At 43.1% G+C, this 16,692-nt stretch overlaps 1 protein-coding gene across 5 annotated transcripts in view; it reads right to left on the bottom strand.

The window, feature by feature from the left end:
• NEDD4L (neural precursor cell expressed, developmentally down-regulated 4-like, E3 ubiquitin protein ligase) overlaps positions 1–16,692 on the bottom strand; it is a 226,330-nt gene that overhangs the window by 161,989 nt on the left and 47,649 nt on the right. Inside the window, exon 1 of one of the 5 annotated variants that reach the window (XM_005875278.2) lies at positions 10,842–10,990. The exons of the other annotated variants lie outside the window; for them this stretch is intronic. The gene's annotated coding sequence lies outside the window, so the exon portion shown is untranslated. Of the gene's footprint in view, positions 1–10,841; positions 10,991–16,692 lie in introns of those variants that run through there. 5 annotated transcript variants of the gene reach the window in all.

The raw sequence follows: 16,692 nt of genomic DNA, 5'->3' as shown, positions 1-16,692 counted from the left end.
TCAAAGGGCAACTTGAACAACTTAATTGTACCTTAATATATTCCTATTGCACCAGAGCAAACAATCATGGGCACAATGACCCCTACCCCTAGTCTACATGGATATTACCCTAACTTACTTAGCCCATTCTTTGGGGCAGAGGGAATACTGTTCCAGAACTATGAGTTATAGTGCATGTTCAAGGCCCAGCGCTGCCTATAAAAACAAGCAATGTTTCCAATTCCCTAGGAAAATCTTTCAAATGGGTTGTTTGGTGGGCTGTTTTGTGTGCGGGTTTTTCTGCATGGCACTCTGGTTTTCATCTGTCAACATTAAATGGGATGATATCTGTTTTCCAAGTTCAATGGCCATCAACTACTTGGTATCGTTAAGAAATAAACTGGTTGGGACAGTTAAAATTTCCAGATATTCTCATATTATATTTTGAAGGACTTAAATTTCACTTTCTGGTGGAATATTTTTAACTATTTCTATTCTTTGTAAACAAGTGCAAGCTAAAGCTTAAAGAGAAGGGCGTAGATGGCAGATCTATAGTGCTTTACAGTGCGGAGAACAAGGGGAAGGGAGGCACCTGAAGAGGCTTTTCTTGTGCAGGGAGGAGTGGGGGGACCATATCTGAGGGCCAGCCACACTCCCCTCACAAGGCAGTACTGTGCCATGTGATGCCTATGCAGATGCACAGGTGGGGATGCAATTGCTTCCTGCAGCCTTGTTGGTGCTGTTCGTATGCCTAATGCCATCAGGGAGAGGCCATCACCAGGCCTCTGCCCAAATACACACATATAGAGCCTCCAGTCACTGTCACTTCAGTGCTGTAGCCTGTCCCTTGTCTCTTCTCTCACCTGGCCCCTCTCTGCTGTTTTGTATTATTTTTCCCACACATCTTAAGCCCAAATGCCTTATTATCTACACCTAAGTTACTGTGACAGGCAAAGATGGATCTGTCTGCTGCCTAGGTGTGCGTGTCCCCCAGGACTTGCGTCTGAGGACAGGAGGTGGCGTCCCAGTGTGAACACAGCTCCACAAACAACATAAGCTGGTTTCATCTGACTGGAAAACTTGGTGTCATCTTTAAACTGACTTTACTGAGCTCTACCAAGCCACACCTCATCTGGAAGTTTCAACCTGCACTCAATGCATCGGGGAGGCATCTTTAATTCCTCTGAGAATCACAAGGAATGAAAGGAATTAAGGAAGCCTTCATACAGAAGCTGGTGTTTGAACTTGATCTCACCAAGTAAGCGGGGTTGAGAGAGAGAGAGAGAGAGAGAGAGAGAGAGAGAGAGAGAGAAAAGAACCTGAGGCATAGCATAAAGAATTGCACGGGGATGGGGGGTTTGGAGGATCAAAATCAGAACACACACAGGAAACTCAAGCAGTGCAGCTTGAGGAGAACACAAGTCAAGTTGTTGGTAAAACAGGAAGTGAGAGGGAATTGACCAGAACTGGACCAGAACTACACTCTATCTGAATAGCAGGAAAAGGGTATGGAAACATTTTTCACAGTAATTTTCTTTCTTTTCTTAATTCCTGGTGGTTTCCACCATTTCTCTATAAGTCTCACCAAATAACTAAGGGAAAGCCTGAAATTTCAAGATTCTATATCCTTCATGTTTTCTATTCTTATTCTATACCAATGAACTCAATCGTCTCATTTCCCTCCCACAACTGGCAAACTCCACAGTCCCTATCAGCTGCCCCGCCTCTCACATGCACCCCTCCCTCAGTCAGAATAACCCAAGCTACTTATGATTATAAAACAAACTTTCAAATATTTTTACCAAAAACATTTCTCCTAAATATAACTTCCATGATATTGAGAAAGGCCAAATATTTTTGCCAGGTGACTATATTTATCCTTCTTTCACTCTGTTATTCCTTTGGCCATTTGTGAACACAACAGATTAGGAGGTGTGCTAGCTCAGCGCTCTACTGCTCACACTCCTACCGACATGGGATTGTTTAAGGAGTGGCTAGTTTGGTGACCATAAAACCACTCAGTTCATTAGCAGCTAATTAAGAGGACTAATGATCTAAAAAGCAGGGAACACACATGGGTCATAATAAAGGAGGATACATACCTACAATTGATTGTATATTACTGCATTTGGCGTATCTTCTTAGAGTATCTTATTCATAAAATAATATTCAATTAGTCTAACTCTCAACCCAATTTCTCTTGGGGAGGTGCTCACAACCTATTGGCTATCTGCATCAAATACATATTCTATGTGATAGAATTTTGAGTTCCTGTCGTTCCTACTTTCTATTTTTAATCTAGTCTTTCCTTTTCTTTTTTCATCCTACTCAGTAGATTTCAGAGTTGGAGAGTTTCATTTCATCTTACAAAATATTTGATCTTTCTTTTGGTGCTTTTTTTTTTTTAGCACCTTCTTCCTTCTTTTTTAAGCTTTCAGAAAAATGTATAATACCTATGAAATTCTTTATGGAATGAATGTTTAATGGTACAAACATGACGGAAATTCTTAACCTGATTTTAAAAGACTAACTAAAGCTCAAAAACATGGAATTCCTATACATCATGACCTGCTGTCAGTTAACATAATGTCAAGTATCTGTAAAGTTATGAGTAATTTTCATCTATCTAGGTGCCTACTCATTCATTTGGCTGCAGTGATCCCACGAACAAAACGAAAACCTTTCCCATGGAAAATTCAAGCTATTAGAGCCAGGGGTGGGCAAACTTTTTGACTCGAGGGCCACAATGGGTTCTTAAACTGGACCGGAGGGCCGGAACAAAAGCATGGATGGAGTGTTTGTGTGAACTAATATAAATTCAAAGTAAGCATCATTACATAAAAGGGTAAGGTTGTTTTTTTTTTAGTTTTATTCATTTCAAACAGGCCGGATCCGGCCTACGGGCCGTAGTTTGCCCATGGCTGTATTAGACCATATGCATCCTGAAGTCAAGGGGCTCAGTCCTCCTTGTATTCCAGATAAGCACCTGTGTATATACACCAAAGCAAAAGAAATGTTTTTTCTCAGCAGCTGGCTTGAACTAGATTCACTTAAGCCAGGCTAAGATTTACTAGTACACATTTTTAAATCTGAAAAAAAAATTCTTTACCTAATTATGCCCTATAAATTGCAGTACATAGCTGTTATGTCTCAAATGCTATAAGTTTTTAGGGTCTGATTCTCAGAGGGTTTGGCAAGACTTAATTTATCTGAGAGATCAAGTACCAAATGGAGAATTTCATTTAATTTTAAGCAAAAAGAATTTGAAAAATGTTTTTACCAGTCATCGTTATTTTAGCATTTACTAATTTGGGTGCAGCTAACATAGTTTAGGAAGATCATCTGTTTCTTAGTATAATAAGCTACCTTTAAAAAAAACCCTCATATTCTTATATATTAAACAACACTACATATGATCATAACTAAAATCTTTACTCCAGTGTACTACACCTCAGCACTATATCTTGATAAATTATTATTTCCACTTTCCTAAAAAACTGACTTTCCGAAACTGAAATGTAAGAGAGACAGGAAATACTGAATCCGGTAGTAAGGATTTAATTACAACGATTTCATCACTTGTAGTTACTTTAGCTTGCCAACTCAGTTTTTGGATAATTTGAGTAATTTCCAATTAAATATGCATTCAGGCCTAATATTATCAGGTACACATACACACACACACAGCGACAGCAGCAGCAGTGCAAAGAACTGGAGCTAATAACAACAATAATGAAAACTCTTACATGGTGGTATACACACGAGCAAGCATTTTAAGGCCCTTAACATCAATGATGACAGAATGTGCAATGAAGTGAATAAATACACAGATGAGTGTGAACAGAGTCATGAAATAAAAGCTAGAGCACAGAGATAAATCCAGAAGGATGAAGGCTGTGAATGAGGGGGGATGAAGGCAGCATTAACCAGGAAATACAACACCCCTGAAGATCCACGTGGAGCCCTTCACAGATGGAGGCTGGTGTGAATCAGGGACAGGCGACCAGAGGGGTGTATTATGTGAGGCAGGGACAGGCCGCCCAGAGTGGTGCATCTGGGCGGGGGGGGGGGGGAGATAACCCTGTTGGAAAGGACCTGCATGAGCCCTGTTGATAAACCATGGCTGCATTCCCTCCTGAAGGAGGCCATCAGACCACCACACTCAAATTCGACTGTGCATGACGCACTGAGAGTCCAATTGAAAGCAGACTCTGACTCAGTACATCTGGGGCTGGGCCCAAGATTCTGCATCTCTAACAAGCTCCCAGGTGATGCTGCTGGTCTGGTCGCTGAGTAACATTGCCCTGGGGGTCAGCTTGGCCAACGGTGAGCAGAGGGAAGGAGAGGTAACAGGAAGACCATTGCCTGCTGGGTCTCCAGTCCATACCCACCATGAGAAAGATGAGCCCATGTCTAAGGTCTCTTTCTGGCTTTAAAAACCTGGAGCAGGAAGGGAGTTTATAGCCTGAAGAGCTACAACCCTTAAACCAGGTATGAGAGAGAAGGCCAGAACTTTAACGAATTAAAGGCTATTAAAAAGCTAAACATCTTATATTATCTCATCCCGTTTTTACAACAAAATTTCAGGATGACTAGTATGCCTATTTATGGCTCAGGTAATTCACTCTAACAGATTCAAAGTCAAGTTCTTCTATCGCCAAGTTCAGTGCCTTTCATACTGCCTCCTGGTAGGACCCATGCCAACAGGGGAGGGGGGCTGCGACCACAGCCTGAGGGTACTGCCAGCAATTTCAAATAGAACTTTAGAAATGCTTGGTAATTTCTTCATTTCTCCCACAATACATCCATGGTTGTTTAAACACAAAAATAACAATTTTAGTGACTTATCAAATACAATGCACCCACATGTGTATTTTGTAGCTTTATGAACACAGAAACCACAATTCCTTATTCCAGTTTGAGAGGCATTGAATTACACCAGGCCTCACAGACACTGACATCTGTCACCCGGATGCCTTTGGAGGCCCATCAAGAAAGTGACACGTCCTTTTGTCTAACTAGCGCATTGCTGGTGGCACTCCCAGCCGGTAGTGTTTCAACTGGCACCTCCAAATACACTTCCTGTTGATGTAACTTTTTAACCTGAAAGTTTGGTGTAGTCTTTTAACTGTACCCCTAGACATGAATCAGTGTGATGGCAGGCCATAAAATCACATACATAATAGGGTTTGTAATGGCTGAAACAATTTAGGCGCATTTTGAAAAGGGGCACTTTGTGGCTATGCTGAGCAGAAAGCTGAGAGGTGAACGAGTAATTCAACTTTATGGTGGCCTATTTCAAAGAAAAAGAAAACAATAAAATTCACTACTATATCCTTTTAACAAAATGGCAACACTTTTCTTTTTTAAAATAAACGTTTTATTTTAGAACAGTTGTGCAATTATTGCAAAATAGTACAGAGTTCCCATGTACCCCATATCAGGTTTCCCTGTTAACATTTTACATGAGTGTGATACATGTGTCACAATTAATGGATCAAGGTTGCTATATAATCATTAACTAGTCCATACTTTATGCAGATTTCCTGTCTTTCCCTAATGTCTTTTCCCTGTTCCAGGATGTGATTTTGGCTTTCTTAGAATTTACAATTCACCAAAAGAAGGTTATTTCAGCAAATACAAGCATAAAGAACTAAACTGATGTTTCTCGAGGCATCCTAAGCCCAAGAAAAATGCAAATATTAGATGAAACACCATTAAGAGTCCGTTTTTCATCAGATCAGCCTTGATCTACAGCTCCAGTAACCACCACCTTAGAGAACTCACACTTATCAATGGCATAACGAGCTGTGGTAGGAAGAACAACAACCTGGAAGCTAGTTTTGGATGCTAAGACTGATTCAGCTATGCTAAGCTTGTATTTCAATTAAATCAGATCAACAGAGAGCTTCTTGGGGATCTGAAACCTACAACATACTTCTGTGGGTACATCTGTGGGAACCAAGGGATCCAAAGGTGCAAACTCCACTGCCCCCTTCCCAAAGTCAGTTTAACAGAATTAAGGGGTCTAGAAGTGCATTAAAAGTTAACCTTGACGGTTTCAAAGTGCAAGGCAAGATGACAACAAAAGGTGTCGAAAGTGTGCACTTGATCAACTGGAAAGTGAATTCACTGAGCGGACAAAAATTGCCCTAAGAACTAAAACAAGGAAGAAACCACATCAGAATGATCAGAAAAGGAAAGTTAACCTTTCCGGGCTACAGTTTATCTCAACAGAGAAGATACCAGACTGAACTGACTGAGATTGCCTTCTGGGTCTAAAATCCACAAGTCCTGCATTTGAGTCTTGGAAAACACAGTGAGGTCAACAGCAGGAACACCCCTATCCTGTCCTAGGCCACAGCCAGGTCTCCCCACCAACTACCACAGTGGTTCCCACCACAAATGGAGAGCTTTTCCTGTTTCACCAGGAAAACGAACCCTCCATTCAGGCCAATGATACTAGAAGACTATCAAATACCTTTCCACTAAGTAAATTATGATCAAACTAGAGGCCCGGTGCACAAAATTTGTGCACAGGTAGGGTCTCTAGGCCTGGCTGGTGATCAGGGCCGATCAGGGCCTTCCGGCTGCCGGCCGGGGCCTTCTTTCCAGCTGCCAGCCAGGGCCTCCCTTCCCCAGCTGCTGGCTGCCGGCTGGGGCCTTCCTTTGTTCCGCGCCACCCCCTGGTGGTCAGCACACATCATAGGGAACGATCAAACTCCAGGTCTCCTGGTCAAACTCCTGAGGGGACGCTTTGCACATTAGCCTTTTATATATATAGATAAGACATTCTGCATTTTGTGCACAGGTAGGGTCTCTAGGCCTGGCTGGTGATTAGGGTCGATCGGGGCCTTCCAGCTGCCAGCTGGGGCCTTCTTTCCAGCTGCCAGTCAGGGCCTCCCTTCCCCAGCTGCTGGCTGCCTGGGGCCTTCCTTTGTTCTGCGCCACCCCCTGGTCGTCAGCACACATCATAGGGAACGATCGAACTCCAGGTCTCCTGGTCAAACTCCTGAGGGTACGCTTTGCATATTAGCCTTTTATATATATAGATAAGACATTCTGCCAATTTTCTGACCTTGAAAGAAATATAATTTACTACCTTAATACTATGTTACACTGCATGATCCACTAATTTATTAATTAACTCAGGCCCCATGGAACACTTTTACAAAACAAAACAAAAGCAACTTTTACTCCTGATAGATCAGCTACCCAGCAAGTTCCGACTTTCCATGACATTTGTAATTTTGTGCATTCCCTAAGGCAAGGCCTCTCAACCTTGGAAGTGCTGACACCGGTGGAGGGTGGCCTGTGCACTTGACAAGGCTGAGCAGCTTGCCTGTCTGTCCCCACTGAAGGACAGTAAAAAATGTCTGCAGACATTGCCAATGGCCCCCAGGAGAGAGGAGGCAAAATTGGGAGAGGAGGCAATCCATGACACATATAAATAAATGTGATTTCAAAAGCAATGTAAGGTTTCCATATGGATTAAATGATTTGTTTAAAAATCTTTTATTAGACCATATAAACAGGTATTTATTTCAGAAAGTAATATCACTATGGGTGACCAAAGAAGCCAAATTATATCCCCCCCTTTAACTATTATGAGTTAGTTAGTACTCTATAAGGCAATAGATAAAGATAATGTACAGACTTGATAATCTCCTAGAAACAAGGAATTTGGGTTAGAAATCCTTCTTAATCTTTCCCATCCCAGGATGCTAAAGTAAACATCAGATTCTACAACCTGCAGCCAAACCAACCAAGCATGTAAGGCAGACCTTGGTCTGGGAAAGAGGCCAAGGTGGACACCTGTGACCCCTGGGTGCCACCCAACCCACCCACAGTCCACCTCCCACGACCACAGGCAAGCTGCCCAAGGATCACTTTGCCATCAGTGATGAAAACAGACCCCATTCCAGGAAGAACAAGGAGGCCAGGGAGAGAGGAAAGGTGTGATGGAAGTCTGTGCCTTAGAAATGTGTTAGGCAAATGTCCTTGGGGTTCTTTGGGGTCACTCTGCTTAATGTGGGGGTGGGCAGAGAAGAAGACTCAGTGGTCACCAGTTAAACAAGAGGAGTAATTCTCCAGGGAGATCCGAGAGACTGAGGGCTAGTGCCACAGGATTTTTACAAACTGGTTGTAAAAATTGTTTCTTAAAATCATAGAAAAGGACATTTTTCATTTTTGTGGCTATGAAAGCTATTTTGTATCTTTTTTTAGGTGTTAGTGTGAATGCGTGGAAGTCACCACCACTATATATTTAGGCCAGAAGCAAATGGCTACCTCCACCCACCCTAAGAGCTGGGAGACCATCTGTATACCCTCTTTCTTTCACGGAGGAAGACCAACAGGTGTCCTATCAAAAAGGTGAGGACACAGATGGTTGCCAAGGCGACCTAGAGACCCAGGCAGCTGGCCCCTGCCAGGGGGCCACAATGACCACCCAGCATAGAACTCCCATCAGCAGCCCTCCCAAAAGCAGGCTCAGCGGAAAAGGCCATCTCTGGATTTGAGAGCCACCCACCCGGGAGCCCTCCACGCACAGGACGCTCTGCAGCTGCTCAGTCTGCTCAGTATCTTTGATTCCACCTCATCTGGCTGGCACCACCCACCCCCTTTCCCGGGAAAGAGCACACACAAAGAGAACTGGCTGTGCCCGGTTCCTACAGGTGGGCGGATGGTTGGCAAAGAACAAACCACAGGGAGGACCACGGAGTCCAACCTGCCTGGGACCAGCCAAGCTAAATGTTAACCAGGGCATAGAATCATTTACATTAAAGATCATTAACCAGGGCCCAGGCCCCTTGGCAAGGGATGGGAGTTCACAGGCTTAAAAAAAATGCATTTAGATAAAACAGCAGCCTCTTGTTGCCAAACACACAGTCTGGGGCATTTTGGGAGAAGGGCACCACAATGGCACAGAGGGAGCAGAGCCAAACGGGTGTCTTCAGGGGTCAGGGCAGGGGGTGGGGGCTTCTTTTCTTCCCCAGCTGCAGTTAATTCTCCAGGGTTTATTTTCTATTCTTCCTTAGCGCTTGGGAGGTGTAACTGTCACCTCACGTGTGAGTGAGTTTACAGGTAAGGAATTCTAAACAGGTAAGGTTGGCAGAGTTTGTATCTCAGATTTTCCATGGGTCAGCGGATTCCCCCCCCTTGAAGGTGATGGTGTAGACTCCAGTTTCAAGTCACACGCACAGGGATGGCCTTTCCCTACTCATGAAGCTGCTCCACTGTTTCTCCCACAACCAGGGGCCCAAGACCACGCGACACTAAAGCAAAACAAGAAGTCACCATCGCACAAACCGGGTCAGAAGTTCGATTTCACAGATGACAAACACTATGGTTTTGAAGACCTCTGACAAGTGTTCTTTATGACATGGCTTCAAGTTGCTGCCCACGCGGGGCTCCTCCTCCAGGACTGGAGTCCACAGGTGCTCCTCAGCCCCTCGTCCTAGGCTGTGGACAGACCCCCCAGAAAGAGCAGGCATGGCCCTGGCTTTCCATTCCAGTAGTGCATCATTCAACTTTCCTCCAATTACAGATTTGCCTGAAAGCATCATGTGTGTTGGAAGTAAAAAATAAATGAATAAATAAAGGGAGAACCACACTAATTTCTGTCACTGAGATTAACTTTAAATAGATGATAGACTCCTGTAGGTTAATTTCTACAGGTATTTTAATTGTTTTTTTAAATATATTTTATTGATTTTTTTACAGAGAGGAAGAGAGAGGGATAGGGAATTAGAAATGTGGATGAGAAACATCAATCAGCTTCTTCCTACACACCTCCTACTGGGGATGTGCCCGCAACCAAGGTACATGCCCTTGACCGGAATCGAGCAGGCCGATTTCAGTTCACAGGCCGACGCTGTATCCACTGAGCCAAACCAGTTAAGGCTAGACGTATTTTAAAGATGTTTATCGTGAGTATTCTTTAACTCAGAGTCAAGAAAATATTAAGTGCCAGTTTTATTTTCCCTTAAACGGAACACAACTTTATATGTGTGGAGGCTGAGGAATGTAGGGGGAAAAGCAATGAATAGTAATCTAATTATCAGGCGCCTCATTTGTAATTTTTAAATTATAAATTTTGAATATCCATATACGAGCAAGCCACTTAATCTGTGTGAACACAAGTGAAAGCTAAAGTTAGGAGTCATGTGACCCATCCTCAAACATTTCCTGTAAAGGTTATAAAACAAACAAGGAAGGTATTTGTATTCCAGAAGGCAAATCTAAAACAATGAAGAGGCACACCTGTCCCGTGATAACCTGGCTGCATTAGCCATGCTTTAAATTAAGCTTAACACACCATGAAGTCTAAGAAGTCAAAAATAAAGAAATTAAAGATCGTCCCTCATTTCACCTGGGGGTGAAATTTCTGAACTCTGCATGACTGATCCCTTCCCTGTGTCTATTTCTAACATTTCAGGAACACAGTGATGACAAATGCAGTCACTGATTCACAAAAGGGAAGGGGGAGGCACCAGAGAGCACTGTCTGCGTTATCATTTGTCAGTGCCCTGGAAAAAACAGGTTTCAACCCAGATGCCAGAGGCTTAATACATAATTAAAATTTTTCACTATATACATTTTTATTTTTGAAGCATGCAAAAAATGTTTCATGGATATGAAAAAGAGAAAGAGAAAGGGAAGGAGGGAAGGAAGGAGGGAGGGAGGGAGGAGGGAGGAAGAAGGAAGGAAGGGGAAAGGAAGGAGAAGGGAAGAGAAGGAAGGGAGGGAGGGAGGGAGGGATCCCCAAATTCTGGCACATTTAAAGCTAATGAATCCATCACAAGAGAACATTCTCCTGATGTTAACCAAGGAAAATAAGCGCAGTCCTCTGTGGCACTTACCAGATTCCAGGCAGAAGACTTTGTCTCGAGGGAGAGAGAAAGGCGAGAGGCTGGTCTAGATGCAGATGGTTGTCTGTTTCCCTAACAACAGCAGTGAGGAGAAATCCTAGTCTCAGCCAGCCAGTTCCCCCTGTTGACAGGTGATCCACAGCCTGGAGGGGGAGGTGCCCAGCTCCCAGGAAGGCTCAGGGGGGAGGGCTCTCAGCAGCTACCGCCCAGGTGGGGCGTGCAGAGAGCCAGACACCCTCCAGGCTGCACCGGTGGTGCTGAGCGGAAGCCTGCCTGGGCTGGAAGCTGCTGCTGCTGCTGCTGCCTGCCTTGCTCAAATCAGGAGCAAAGTCAAACGCGGGGAAGAGGGAAGGAAGCAGCTTCTCAAAGGCAGCAGAACCAATGACTCCAGGGGGAACTTTATAGATTCAAGAGACATAAAAAGAATTCAAATCATGACCCTACAACACTGCCTCCATAGCAACACATATGAGGAAGGTATTTGTAGTCATGAGAGCTAGCAGCCAGCTTAGTAAGAAGTGTGCATACCTGGCTGAGGTGACCCGAGGCATACAGAGGGTCCCTTTCAGAATATTAGCAGCATTTTTTGTAAATGTTCATGCCAATGTTGAGAGGAAGGGCATTCAAGGAAATGAAGCAACACCCCTGGACACTACTGTTTAAATGACTGCTCAATTGTCCTCATGTATATGGAATGAGCATCCATTTTCATCAGACAAGGGTAGCTTTGGATTTCATCTCCACCACCTTACTAGCTGGAGGACACTGGGCATGTTTCCTGACCTACCTCACCTCCTTACCTGTAGAAATGGAGGCTTGAAACTTCCTCTGTGGGCTGTTGTAAGGAATCACTGAGATCCCGGGGGAGACTCTGTCCCTTCTTCACTCAACTACTGCCCCCCACCCCCACCCCGCGGGAGTCTGTGCTCTGAAAGTACTTTCCTAAACAGAATATTAGCAGCATTTTTTGTAAATGTTCATGCCAATGTTGAGAGGAAGGGCATTCAAGGAAATGAAGCAACACCCCTGGACACTACTGTTTAAATGACTGCTCAATTGTCCTCATGTATATGGAATGAGCATCCATTTTCATCAGACAAGGGTAGCTTTGGATTTCATCTCCACCACCTTACTAGCTGGAGGACACTGGGCATGTTTCCTGACCTACCTCACCTCCTTACCTGTAGAAATGGAGGCTTGAAACCTCCTCTGTGGGCTGTTGTAAGGAATCACTGAGATCCCGGGGGGAGACTCTGTCCCTTCTTCACTCACTCACTGCCCCCCACCCCCACCCCGCGGGAGTCTGTGCTCTGAAAGTACTTTCCTAAATCAACTACAGGCACCCTTTTCACCTTTCCTCAATTTAGAAACTGATCCTATGCATATCCAACAGCAAAAGATGCTTCTTCTACTCTCTATTTTCACCAATATCTCCAAATAGAGGCTGATTAAGCCAGATCATATGACCCTTCAGCCAAAAGCCTGCCAGGGACACCAAGTTGCAGTCCAAGTTAGAGGAGTTTTTTTTGCCCCAAATTCCTGTAACTTCCCACTTCAAGGCCAAGATCATGCCCACTTTTAAGAGAGTATCAAAGAAAAGAATAGGCTCTTAATTGAGCCAGATCTTTTTGTTTAACGCTGCCTTTTAAAAGGCAATTATTTCTTAGAATGGAATCCACAGGTAACTTATAAGACCAGTCTGATAGGAATGACAATGGCATGAGTATCTGGTCAAGCACCTGCTTCTAGAGACCTTCATAGTCGGGAGTCCCGAGGGCCAAGAAGCCGCCATCGCCATCTGGTGGTAGCTCAAGCACATTGCAGACATGAACCCCACACCATCTTCAATCCATTCTCCAAGAGGCAGCCCCCTTCTGAATTCCTGCTGCATTACTAGTACATTAACTTCCAGACAGCTAGTTTGGCTGCTCAAGGTCAACCTTTGGGCTTCCCCACCAGACCTTCTTTCCAACCTTCCTTCTTTCCCACAGGTTTTTGATCAAGCCACTAAATACAAGAGGGAAGATAAAAGTCCTGCTTTTTGGCATCAGCTTAGACACCCATCCAACATCTGGTGATTTGGTTACAAAAATAAAATCCCCAAGACAAGTAGAGAAAAGAGAAGCAGAGAGCCTGTGTGTTTCCAGACTCTAACAGCCAAGAGCCAGTTCTGATTGGGAAGAATGAAGTAGGCATCTCTGCCAAGAAAAGAGACCAGCTGAAGACCCAGAACACATCAGAGAGCCTCTGAGCTGGGCCCTGACCCATGGGCAAGACTAGTTGGGCTCAGGAGAGCTGTTCAGTGCAGCAGAGTACAGAGGCAGGTCACACACACACAGCTACCAATCGGGTGATATTGAAGAAATGCTCCTTCCTCTCTTTACTTCCCAGAAGACTTCATCATTCCCTGGTGAATATATTTAGGTCCAGGAGGCTCTCAAAAGCAAGTAGCAACCTTAGGAAAAATCTGCCAGATGAAGTGAGGGCCACAAGAAGGAAAACACTGAAAAATTCATATTTTGGTGGTGCCATTAGGATACTCTCTAAAATGAGACTAGTGATGAACACAATACGTATGGGTTTATAGGCAGCTGTAACAAGGCCTGGGTGGCCAGCTGTGCCAAAGATGGCAAATCTTCCTCCATGCAGCATCTACTGGGAGCATAAAAAATGCCTCTTTCAGTTACACAAAGAGAGAGGAATTTTCAGGACTGTATGCTATGTAAAATGCCCTGCCTTTATAGCCACAGGACCCCAATATATTACTTGATACAACTATAAATTTAAGTATTTGATTGATACTTAGTTCAATTTTATACAAGGTTCATTTTAGAGGTAAATTTTAGTACATGCTGTCTTCCTATCAAAAGTGCACTCTTATAATATGAAATAATAAATAGCTCCTACATAAAATAGCTTGTATCAAGAAATACATTCCACACATGGCCCTACACACACGTGCGCGCGTGCACACACACACACACACACACACACACACACACACTGGCCTTGTTCTCTTCTTAGCCACTTTATTTTAAAAAGGCCACACAGGCAAGTGTACTATATTGAAACATGACATAGCCAACTTGGATACCAATTCTGTAAAGCAATCAGAAATTAAGTAAGCAGGCAGAAAGACAACGCCATACATTAAAGGGTCCTTTTTCTTTTTCTTTTTTTTTTAACATCTGGAAATCTATAACTTGTGTTCAAGGGCCAAGCTGTGCTCAAATTGGCAACTGATGGTAAACTCTGGAGGCCAAAAATCCTGTTCTCCAGCTCCCAGCATAACTAGATGGTTGCTGAGCTCCACAGAAAGACAGACACAAGTACCTGCGGGCTGCATCCCCACATCAACCCAGCAGAAAGCACTGCTGAAGGTGCTTCCATAGGAAACAAAAGGACCACCAAGGCCACCTTGTAAAAACACTAAAGTAAGCGGTAAACTGACAGAGGGCTAATGAATCACTAAACTGGGTAAGCCGGGTGGCAGGAGACCTACTAATGCCGTTAGCTACCTTCTTTGCTTCCTATTAAGGCAACTTATCATCTTAACCTTCCTGAAATCAGCAATCTTCTCATAAGAGAGCCCGACACTCTCTCCTCTTGTTATTAAATACACGCAATACATGCAATCAATAGTGTTGAGAATCAGCAACCATTTGTGACCCTGAACCACTCATTTGATCTCCCAGTCCCTGAAAGCTCACATGTAAGCTCAGCTTCTTCTGCATTTTCACGATCCAGGCTCCTGTATTTAGGAACCCAAGCTGGACAAGCCAACTCAGAAGCTTTCTCACTCATCAAGTACTTATCAAGCTCTTACCATGTGCCAAGTACCATGATGGCACTGGGGTTTCTGATATGGGCGGGCTTGCCCACCATGTGAGTCTTACTGATCTGAAGTCTTCAATGCTTGTCATCTCTGCATACAATTTAACACTCTGGTTATACACCAAGTTCCAGCTTAATGTACTTGTCTGTAATGAGCCTATCTCATCAATGAAATTTTAAGCTGCGACAGAGTAAGGCCACTGTCTTCCCTAGTAATTTACCAGTTACCTTGGAGTCAGGCTTCTGACAGCCTCAACACAGGGAATTTGGCTGCAAAACTCAGATAAACACAGAAATAGCTTCTAAATGCTGAAATACAGTCACTATCACCAGGCCCTCGGGCTCTGCAGAGCTCCATTGACTGTAACACCATTTAGAACCAGCTTCAATATTTAGCTTCCCATGACAAAGATTAAGCTTCTAATCGTCAATAAAGTGTAGCATTGTCATCTGCTATAAAAACCCAAACACACCGGAAAAGAAAAAAAGGATACTATTCACTGATAAAAATGGCAATTAAAGATCTCAGCCATTAAAAGTATCAACATTGCATTCGGCGGCAATCAGTTTGTCATGTTAAGCTCTTTTTATCATTATCATTGCTTTAATTCTCTAAAAGGCATAAGAAAGTGGATTTTAAAAATGGGGTTAAGAGGTTGACTGCAGTTTAAATCACAGGTTCTCACTCAAAGAGGCAATTACTTTCTAAAACTGAAATACATTTTTCCAATTTCTACAAGAGTAATATAGATTCTTTACAGGGAATTATACATACACACACACAGGCAAAGGAAGGAAATAAGTACCCAAGAATCCCCCCTCTGTGAAATAACAACACTATTAATATATTAACGTATTAATACCCTTCCAGATCTTCTTCAGTATTTCTTTCTAGGTATGTGTTTCTTATAAAAAGATGGGATCAAATGATACAAAGAAATGTATGGCTTGCCTTTTCATTCAGTTATAAAAATGTTTTCATATTATTAAACATATATCTACAACTCATTTTTAATGGCTTCATACCATTCCTTTTAGAGATATACCACAATGAAACGAATTTAGGTTCTAAATCTTTCATTATAATAAACTAGAGGCTCGGTGCACGAAATTCATGCACAGGGGATGGGGGGGTGGGGGGTCCCTCAGCCCAGCCTGCAACGATGCCAGTGTCCCTCGTCCCGGCCTCTGGCCAGAAGCCCCTCCCTTCCCGCCGCATGGCCAGGGTGCGGACACTGGGCTTGTATTGCTGAGGCAATGCCGCCAGTGGCCCGCCCCCGCCACTATGGGTGCTGCCATCTTTGTTGCGAAGTGATGGTTAATTTGCATATTACTCTTTTATTAGATAGGATTATTCATCTGTATAACTAATTCTTTGGGTATATAAGGATATACTAATACATTCTTCACTTTTTCCCTAGGATGGATTCCTTTGAAGTACATTTGCTAGATCATCAGGCACCCACATTTTTCTTTCTATAGAGTTGATAACTTTAAACAATATACTCATTGAAGAAAATTCAGAAACTACAAAAAGCAAAAATAACTGATCATCTTGCACCCTGATATGGAGTTCATATTGTGCACCCTTTGCAATCTTTTCTATGTGTGCATATATCTCCCCTCACCCCCATAAGTTTGTCTTTTTTTTTTTCATTTTGACTAAAGAAATACTTGGTTTGGTTTTACTGGAGTTTCAATCTTTTTTTTAGAGGAGTTCCTAGAAAATATTCAACTTACCTGCTTTAAATTTAATAACATGAACCCCCAAATTTTTATTCAATAAGAAATACAAATTTCTAGGAATATATCCAAAGAAATCAGAAAGGATATATGCACCTATGTTCATAGCAGCACAATTTACAATAGCTAAGATTTGGAAACAGCCTAAGTGCCCATCAGCAGATGAGTGGATTAAAAAACTGTGGTATATATATATAATGGAATACTATGCTGCTGTAAAAAGGAAGGAACTCCTACCATTTGCAACAGCTTGGATGGTACTGAA

Source organism: Myotis brandtii, unplaced genomic scaffold (assembly GCF_000412655.1).
Source record: "Myotis brandtii unplaced genomic scaffold, ASM41265v1 scaffold457, whole genome shotgun sequence".
NCBI lineage: Eukaryota > Metazoa > Chordata > Mammalia > Chiroptera > Vespertilionidae > Myotis > Myotis brandtii.
This window is presented reverse-complemented; position numbering and strand designations above follow the sequence as displayed.